Below are 11,077 nucleotides of genomic sequence, written 5' to 3'. Positions count from 1 at the left end.
GCGCACACTCATGCATGCACGCACACACACACATACACACCAGCAAACCACACGATACAGGGGAAGCTGAGATAAAAGGTGTGAATTTACGGGGTGATTTTCTCCGATTCTTTCTCAAGCACTGGCTTTGTTAGCAGTGAGAGGCAGAGTAGAGAAGTAGTTTTCATTTATTTATTTTATTTCATTGTGCATAGTAGTAGCTAATGAAAAATGCACTATAAATATCCATGAAATACTTTAAACTGAGTGAAGCAAAAATAGTCCTGTTTGTAGCTACACTTTGTATATATTTTTATTCTCTTGTTAGTGATGTAGGCCTACTGTAGATAGGTATACACAATACTTTTATGAAACTGTACATTATTAGCAAATTCCCACAGCTCACTTCAAGTAAGGCGCTAACTGTTAAGTTGAAACTGTTCAAAACTTAAGATGGGGCTTTTCCTGTCCTGCCCTGGAAACCAAAATGAAAGATGTCAGCTACACTGACTAAAATTAGTCCATTTTAGGCCTCTCAAAATGCATGCGAGCTACACATCCTGTTCATACCAACATTCAGCGTGAACAACCTTGGTGGTCTGTCAAAGCCACCTACATCTGTGAGCTGCTATGTGGCTTTTCTTCCATGTCAAGACATTGATATGGAAACAATACCACATATTGTACTGCAAGAAGACAAAAGAACACACAGTATTATTACATACAGGAGTAGGGTCAACTAAAATGTATATGCCTTCCCTGAAGAAAAAAAAAGAAAGAAAAAAGAAAGAAATGATAAGGGCCCGAGCTTTGGACTAGTGTGAAGCACTATTGAAATTGCAATTTTCATAATGTTGCTGATGTCTGATGTGGGTGGGTCTTTCAATACCTTCATGATGCTCAGTGACATCTTAGAGGTAGGTTTGTTTCCCTGCCCACATCCCTGTTTTTTTCTACAGGCAGGTGTTCGGGTGAATTTCACCTGTGTTTAGTGATAGTGTGATAGAGAAAAAATCCCATACACCCACAATGTACTTCTTAATCTTTTTTAATGTTTTTATTCACTGGACCAATCTCACATGACTATGCACGTTTTTCACCATGATAGTGTGTCTGTGCGTGTGGTGTGCGTGCGTGCGTCCGTATGTGTGTGTGCGTGCGTGCGTCCGTGTGTGTGTGTGCATACGTGCGTGCGTGTGGGTGTGTGACAGTACACAGTATGTACAGTAGGGCTGCACAATATCCTAATATAAAAGCAGAACGTCTCTGTGTGTACATGTATACGTACGTCTGTAATCCACATAACTCAAGAACTGTTCAAGTTCGAATTTGAACCGACTTCAAATTTGACACACGCGTTCCACACCACCACAGGGAGTGCAGTGCCCGGTGTCAAGTCTGTCGGATCGCCGGTTGTCCAGAACCAGCATAAAAGCCTCTGCCCGGGCTCTGGACAGGGCCCCTGCCCATGGGCTCTGGACATCTCCATTTATGGAGCTGGCTTGTTCTGACATCATAATTATGTTATGACATCTGCATATACTCCATAGTTGGGCATGCCTGACAAATAACTCCATATATGGCCACGCCTCCAAATACCCATAGACATAAAATATAATTTTTGAGGGGCGCTAGCCCCTCCTATATACAGCTTTTGTCCTCACACTTCTCAATATTTGCCATTGACAATGGAAGGAGAAATTAGGTCAAACGTCCGCCAAATATTTGTGGCAACACGAACATTAAATGCATTTGACAATGAAGGAAACATTTACGTCATATGTAGACGAGCAAATCGGCTAACCAATCACATAAATTCAGTTGTTCATGAGATTATGTATGATGATGTATAATGATAAGAGCGCCCCTCACTTCACACGGGTGTGATATTTAGAAAAATCTTTTAAAATAGTTCAACTAGCCAATCTACATCGACACGTTGTGAGCTTGTAGATCGGCTATTTGAACAATTTTAAAAGATTTTTCTAAATAGTAAAAATGGCAAACAGGTTTAGTGATAAGGGGTAAGGGGTGGCGCAAGATATAGCCTATAGTCTTGGCCTGGGCCGTGGCTTGGCGGTCCAGGCAATTTGGCTGGTGATCCAGTCTGGCAGTGTGCCGTGGGTTCGACTCCCGTTCCTGGCGGCCTTTGCTGCATGTCACCTTCCCATCTCTCTCCCCATTTCCTGTCAGCCTACTGTCTATCCCTCCATACAAATACGAAAAAGAAAAGAAAAAAACAATGTGTTGGTACCTCCACCATTGTGTGCCAAACAATTACAGTAACAGCACCCAAATGGTTTCCTGGAGCTGACCTGTGCTGACATTCCATATGTTGATCTGACCTCATCAAACCCTCAAATGAACCAAGTTGGTACAACACATGGATCTCCATATGTGGAGCTGACTATCATCAACTGGATCTCCATATATGAAGATCACGACCCTGACCTCATCAAACCCTGGATAGCCATACATGGAGAAGACTGGATCATCACCTTGGGTGGTTTCCATGTAAATCTCTGTAGAAGTTGTTTTTTTATACACATTTGTATAAATCATCACCCTCAACTCGTCTATTTTGTTCTTGATCGATTTGCTAGCTTAATTCTTTAGAGTGGCACTCAATGTGGTTCTAAGTAACTATAACCCCAATGGTAGCAGAGGTGGGTTGGGCCATGATACTGTACCTTTCATGTTCCTCCCAGTCACATGATGCATTTTCTACTTGATCCTACTTAAACCTTGATCATCAGACTAAACATTTCATTTGAGGCAGCTTTCCGTCAAAACACAATGACTGACAAATTGTTTGTTCTGCTTCTTCTTAGAACAGTATGTAAGTATATCTTCCATTTTGCTCTACTGTAAGACCCATATTTAGATCAAAATATAAAACACTATACTGAACTGCATTGTATGTATTATTCAAAGGCTCATTATGTTTTTTGATTTTCATTTAATTGATTTATTGTTCAACCTAATTTTGTTTCTTTTTTTTTGCATTTCTTTTTTTAACCGATAATTCTCATTTTTTCTCTATTTTGTATTTGCTGTGTCTCGGGACAACCATTGTTCTGCTACCTGATCTTCAGTCACGACACAGATTCCCCAGCAGATCCCTTTGAGAATTGTCAAAATCAGTGAAACCATCACCTTACCGGGATGCCCGGGATTTTATGGAGATAGTAATTATCGTTACTGGTATAAGCAATGTCTTGGACATTTGCCCCAACACATTTCTTCTTCAAGGTTTGGCCAAACAGTCTTTCATGGACAGTTTAACAACTCACGCTTCATTGTGAACGACAGCAATGCTCGAAACACTCTAACAATCAGAGATGTCAATAAAGATGATGAAGCAACATACTTCTGTCTAAAAGGATCATCATATTCTGTGGAATATGACATCGGCACATATTTGGTTGTAAATGGTACAGTATGTCACATTCAGTCTCTATAGGCCTATATCGGTCTTCTTCTGATACTTTTACCACTTATCTGCCTTAAATTGTACTGTTGACATAATGAACAATGATTACATACATAGGCCTATTGTGTCTTGTCAGTCCAGGTTATTGTATATATTATTCTATTGCATTCACAGAGTCACACCACGAGAGGTCGATCCACCAGACCTTGGTCCCACTCGGAGACAGGGTGACCCTCAAGTGCTGGATTATGTCTGGGAGTAGAGAAGACGGTGCCCAGTGTATTGGAGGACAATCAGGACACAATGTGTTCTGGTTCCGAAATGAGTCCCATCCTGGCATGGTTTCATCTCACTGGGACAGGAGTAGAGGATGTGAAACCGAGGCTGGTTCTGTTCCACAGAGTTGTGTCTACAGTCTCTACAAGGACAGTGTCCTCTCCTCTGATGCTGGGATGTACTACTGTGCTGTGGCTGCATGTGGAGAGATACTCTTTGGCAAAGGAGTTAAGCTGGAAATAAGTAGGATATGCATTTGTTTTCAGGCTATTCAACTAAACTATAACTATAACTAAAATGAATATACATATAACAGTAGTGATGGAGCTATGTGATAAACATTCAAGAAAAAATACTATACCTGGCTATACCTGCACACTGTGAAATGTATTTATTGTATAAAAAAGAGTAGAAAGATATACAAATTGTAATATTCAGATTTTATGTCTCTACCTGATCTTTTTTTTATATATATAAAAGCAAAAGGCACATCTATAAATAAACAATATCAAAGTGCAACAAAAGGAGAAACATGTATTCAGCTGAAGGGAATTAAAAAACATGATACAAACACTGACATTACGGTATAGGTTCTGCATTTAAATAATTCACCATATGAAGAGATTTAAATTTGTAGTTCCAGGCTTGAAAGTTGAACGCAATTTCAAAAGACAGTAATTGAATTAATCTTGTATTGTTAATTTGTTTCATAAGACAATCTATTATGATATGGTATTATACATATTCATGTTATGTATAGGTTATATATATAACCGTTAACAGTTTTGATAGATTGTTTTCTCTCTGATTCCAGGTCAGAAGTTGGATCCTCATGTCATTGTCCTGGTCGTACTGGTGTTACTACTGGCATGCTGTGTGATCGCGATTGTTTTGTTGTCTTGTTGTCTTATTTACACCAGAACTCAAAAAAATGTTTGTGAACATTGCCACGGTAAAATAGATTCCTTTCATTCCTATTATTCATTATAATCCATTATGTATATACAGTATATATTGCTTTTTTTTTTAATCCATTATTTGTAAAGTCACAATGGGTAATCTCCAACACATTATTCCTAAAGTATATTTCATGATATTAACCAAAAGTAAGTCGCAACAGACATTTGGGTCCCAACTTCAGAAACACTGAATTATAAAGGTTTCTGCTTTTACTTGTAGGAACACTGAACCCTTTGTCTCATCTTGGTCATGACCAGACAGCTGTCCATCAGTCAAGTGAACAGGTAGGCCTAATGATTTTTCAAGCAACCAAATCCAGTATACGAGTAAATACTGTTTGGCAATAGTCAGGCAGGAAATTGACATGATAGTTCAGTTGGTGAGCATGAAATAACACCCTACTGTAATTGATATTCAACCTTGGGCCACGCAGAATTCCAACATTTTCAAAATTGCCGCCAGATTAAAAAATAGCTCCACCTCGTTCCATGTATATATATATATATACACACACACACACACACACACACACACACACACACACACACACACACACACACACACACACACACACACACACACACACACACACACACACACACACACACACACACACACACACACACACAGGTAAAGTCTAGCTCATCAGTCAGTGTGCTTCAGTAACTCTGGTACGTCCCCTGAATGCTGTCCTTAAAAAACACTGAACCAATAACTGTTCCGAGGACATTGTTCCTGGCTAGCTTCCCCATGCTGACAGTTAGGATGGAGAGGTAGGACAAATTGTGTGCGTGTGCAAATGTATTCCCTCCTCTACATTTGTCAGACCACAGATCCAGACTCCACCTATCAGAATCTCCAACCAGCCACTATGGATGACGTCATGACCCAAACATCTAGAGTACAGCCTCATAAGTATGACCTCATGATCACCATTTTATTGATTGTTGTGTTGGTTAAATTATGCCTCTCTTTCTGCACCTACTGTCCTACTGCTTGTGCTCTCATCCCCTTCTAGGAAGAGACGGCAGCTTGGAGGTGCACACACCACAGGTCCAGACTCCACCTATCAGAGTCTACAACTAGCCACTATGGGTCAGGATACATATGATGTCCTGGCACAATCTGCAGTACAACCTCATACGTATGAACTCATAATTACCTCTTCATTGATTGGTTCTAATTGGCTCCTACTGTTACTCACTACATGCTCTCGTCTCCTTTCAGGAAGAGACAGCAGCGCGGAGGTCGTTAGTGGGAGGAGCTTCACCTGGTTGGCTACTCTGGAGAGACTTATTAGTCTGTTTCTGTCTCTGCCCCCAGGTGTGCTCCTGGCTTTGTTTGATTTACCCTTAACCCTGCAAGACCCGGATATATTTCTAGTTGCAAAAAAGAGATTTCAATCATACTACTACTTTGTACTCCTAGTACTTTGCAGAGGAAAATATGTTTAAAAAATAATAATACATTCATAATTTACATTTGGGGGATATCTTTCACAATAATAAATGTACATGTTCTAGACATTCTAATGATCACAAAAAAGATATATTACAGGCATTTTACTTACTTTTTTCAGGGTTAAAGGTTAAAAATTGTCCAGAGATTTTGAAGATGTGTGAATTTCTGCCTTTGTGGGGGGTATTTATATGCAAATATCATGACCAATGGCATTGTAAGACTAAACAATGAACATCAATGATGTTTAGGTGAAAAAATAACTGGTCTTTATTTTCCATTCACATACACTCCCTGGATACTAGGTTTCAGGGTAGTCTTTATTGTAGTCTTTATTGTACAGGCAGGTACAATTAAAGGCAGGTCTTTTGTACAGGCAGGTATCCTACGTAAGAGATAGATTCCTTCCGTTCAGATGTTGTAGCTACATTGGTGACCTCGGTACCCAGGCTTTTATTTTTGTTCGCATTCGGCTCAAAGCTACTATAGCCTATAATCACTGATTTATGTTGTTTTTGTTAAATTGTCTTTACTTTACTTTGTAAATAGTTTGATTCAATAAACCGTTTTAACTGACAACCTGTTTATTGTCTGAAGTTCATCACAGTTGTTTGGTTGGACTGGCACGCACGCGCACACATGCACACGCGCACACACACGCACGCGCGCACACGCACGCACGCACGCACGCACGCACGCACGCACGCACGCACACACACACATACACACACACACACACACACACACACACACACACACACACACACACACACAAATTATGTTTGATAGGAACAATATTGTATTTACACCAATGCCAACCTAATGTATACCCCCTGGGGTTCTCAAACATTTTCATGTAAAGGACTCCTAAACATATTAAGCTGTGGACCTCCATAAGAGAAGGTCTTAGTTGTTAGATTACGTAGATTACTACAGAACTTTATTGTCCCCGGTGAGTAGAGTGAAATGAATTGGATTACCTTCTAGCTGATAATTGTTAGGTTGGAGATCTGCTCTGTTTTTCGGGTGTCACTACCTGTTTCCTGTGTTTCGGTCCGGAAGGAAACATGGTGCACCGACAAAGTAGACAAAATTCTTAAGGTGTGCCGGTCAACCACGTCCCCCTACAGCACTCTAGCTTTGTGTCATCACTAGGGATGGAGCTCGAAACCCGATACCCGAAAGAACCCAATATCAATAAGCTTTGGGCTTATCAAGTCTGTTATCGAGCATAGCGGCCCATGGCGTCATGTTTAAACAATCAAGACAAAAGGCGATCAATAATATCAATCTAAAACGTGGTTTACCTTAAAAAACGTTTTGTCCCAACAACGCGACCCTTTGGTGTGGTTTGGGCTTAAAGGTGTATTTATACCTGCAAACAAGCGCTGCCAGGGGAAACAAAATTACTCTTTTAAAGTGACGGTACACACATTCATCAGTTTCTTCAATATCTTATCTTATATCTACTGTATCTTCTATCTATAAATGCATCAAGTCTCTGTCTGTGTGTCTGTGTGTAATCCACGTAACTCGAGAACTCAAATTCGACACACGTTCCACACCACAGCAGGGGGTGCAGTGTCCGGTGTCAAGTCAGTCGGACCCACGGTTGTCCAGAACCGCCTCTGGATCGAACCCCGACCTCCCAGTTTCAGGGCAGACACTCTAACCACAAGGCCACTGTCTGGTACCAGACTGGATTACCATTGGCTTTCAAAGTTTGCAGGATTGGCCCGTTTTTAACAAAAAGCCTCAAATCATGAACACAGCTTGCAATTTACGTGAAATCTTCCATGCACATTCCTACTAGGCCGAGGAATATATCCCAGTCTTTTCACATTGGCCTGTTATAGCACCACCAACAGGTGGATTTTTGCAAAACACATTTTTGGAACAAAATGCCTCAAATCATCCAATTGCCATCAAAGGCGTAAGAAGAAATGGCACCCTTTTCTCATTGGCCTATTATAGCGCCACCAGGAGGCCACAACCTGACCTGGCCTGGTGGGGACCTGTGCCCAGAGGGGCACTTTTTCTAGTTGTACCTTTGGTTTAAGCCACATTTTTTTATCCCACATTTTTTGTAACGCATTTTTTCACCCATGCAGTGTCAATTATCTAGGCCTACCGTAATGTAATTCTGGGCGCTACACTCCCTCTGCCAACCTGGGGAGAGCAATGGACTAACCTCATGTTTTCTTCATTGCATGAGGAGTTCAAGCCGCTTCTTTTCACCTGACAGGGGATGCACATTTAGGAGGAGACTGTTACACACACAGCGAGCCATGTACAGATACAGTCTCTATAGTGTGTGGGTGCACATTGTTTGTGTATGAACAGATAAATACACACAAACTCACATTCATGCACAAACCTTTAATCAAGAGCATGTATACTGTATACATGCACAAATACAGGCACACATTTACACATGTAGACACACACGTGTGTGCTTGCATGCAGGTGCGCACACTCATGCATGCACGCACACACACACACATACACAACAGCAAACCACACGATACAGGGGAAGCTGAGATAAAAGGTGTGAATTTACGGGGGTGATTTTCTCCGATTCTTTCTCAAGCACTGTCTTTGTTAGCAGTGAGAGGCAGAGTAGAGAAGTAGTTTTCATTTATTTATTTTATTTCATTGTGCATAGTAGTAGCTAATGAAAAATGCACTACAAATATCCATGAAATACTTTAAACTGAGTGAAGCAAAAATAGTCCTGTTTGTAGCTACACTACACTGTATATATTTGTATTATCTTGTTAGTGATGTAGGCCTACTGTAGATAGGTATACACAATACTTTTATGAAACTGTACATTATTAGCAAATTCCCACAGCTCACTTCAAGTAAGGCGCTAACTGTTAAGTTGAAACTGTTGAAAACTTAAGATGGGTCCTTTTCCTGTCCTGCCCTGGAAACCAAAATGAAAGATGTCAGCTACACTCACTAAAATTAGTCCATTTTAGGCCTCTCAAAATGCATGCGAGCTACACATCCTGTTCATACCAACATTCAGCGTGAACAACCTTGGTGGTCTGTCAAAGCCACCTACATCTGTGAGCTGCTATTCCATGTCAAGACATTGATATGGAAACAATATCACATATTGTACTGCAAGAAGACAAAAGAACACACAGTATTATTACATACAGGAGTAGGGTCAACTCAAATGTATATGCCTTCCCTGAAGAAAAAAAAAGAAAGAAAAAAGAAAGAAATTATAAGGGCCCGAGCTTTGGACTAGTGTGAAGCACTATTGAAATTGCAATTTTCATAATGTTGCTGATGTCTGATGTGGGTGGGTCTTTCAGTACCTTCATGATGCTCAGTGACATCTTAGAGGTAGGTTTGTTTCCCTGCCCACATCCCTGTTTTTTTCTACAGGCAGGTGTTCGGGTGAATTTCACCTGTGTTTAGTGATAGTGTGATAGAGAAAAAATCCCATACACCCACAATGTACTTCTTAATTTTTTTTTAATGTTTTTATTCACTGGACCAATCTCACATGACATGACTATGCACATTTTTCACCATGATAGTGTGTCTGTGCGTGTGGTGTGCGTGCGTGCGTCCGTATGTGTGTGTGCGTGCGTGCGTCCGTGTGTGTGTGTGTGACAGTACACAGTATGTACAGTAGGGCTGCACAATATCCTAATATAAAAGCAGCACGTCTCTGTGTGTACATGCGTACGTCTGTAATCCACATAACTCAAGAACTGTTCAAGTTCGAATTTGAACCGACTTCAAATTTGACACACGCGTTCCACACCACCACAGGGAGTGCAGTGCCCGGTGTCAAGTCTGTCGGATCGCCGGTTGTCCAGAACCAGCATAAAAGCCTCTGCCCGGGCTCTGGACAGGGCCCCTGACCATGGGCTCTGGACATCTACATTTATGGAGCTGGCCTGTTCTGACAACATAATTATGTTATGACATCTGCATATACTCCATAGTTGGGCATGCCTGACAAATAACTCCATATATGGCCACGCCTCCAAATACCCATAGACATAAAATTGAATTTTTGAGGGGCGCTAGCCCCTCCTATATACAGCTTTTGTCCTCACACGTCTCAATATTTGCCATTGACAATGGAAGGAGAAATTAGGTCAAACGTCCGCCAAATATTTGTGGCAACACGAACATTAAATGCATTTGACAATGAAGGAAACATTTACGTCATATGTAGACGAGCAAATCAGCTAACCAATCAAATAAATGAGATTATGTATGATGATGTATAATGATAAGAGCGCCCCTCACTTCACACGGGTGTGATATTTAGAAAAATCTTTTAAAATAGTTCAACTAGCCAATCTACATCGACACGTTGTGAGCTTGTAGATCGGCTATTTGAACAATTTTAAACAGGTTTAGTGATAAGGGGTAAGGGGTGGCGCAAGATATAGCCTATAGTCTTGGCCTGGGCCGTGGCTTGGCGGTCCAGGCAATTTGGCTGGTGATCCAGTCTGGCAGTGTGCCGTGGGTTCGACTCCCGTTCCTGGCGGCCTTTGCTGCATGTCACCTTCCCATCTCTCTCCCCATTTCCTGTCAGCCTACTGTCTATCCCTCCATACAAATACGAAAAAGAAAAGAAAAAAACAATGTGTTGGTACCTCCACCATTGTGTGCCAAACAATTACAGTAACAGCACCAAAATGGTTTCCTGGGGCTGACCTGTGCTGACATTCCATATGTTGATCTGACCTCATCAAACCCTCAAATGAACCAAGTTGGTACAACACATGGATCTCCATATGTGGAGCTGACTATCATCAACTGGATCTCCATATATGAAGATCACGACCCTGACCTCATCAAACCCTGGATAGCCATACATGGAGAAGACTGGATCATCACCTTGGGTTGTTTCCATGTAAATCTCTGTAGAAGTTGTGTACGCATTTGTATAAATCATCACCCTCAACTCGTCTATTTTGTTCTTGATCGATT

This window comes from Electrona antarctica (genome assembly GCF_951216825.1).
Source record: "Electrona antarctica genome assembly, chromosome: 22".
Taxonomy (NCBI): domain Eukaryota; kingdom Metazoa; phylum Chordata; class Actinopteri; order Myctophiformes; family Myctophidae; genus Electrona; species Electrona antarctica.
This window is presented reverse-complemented; position numbering follows the sequence as displayed.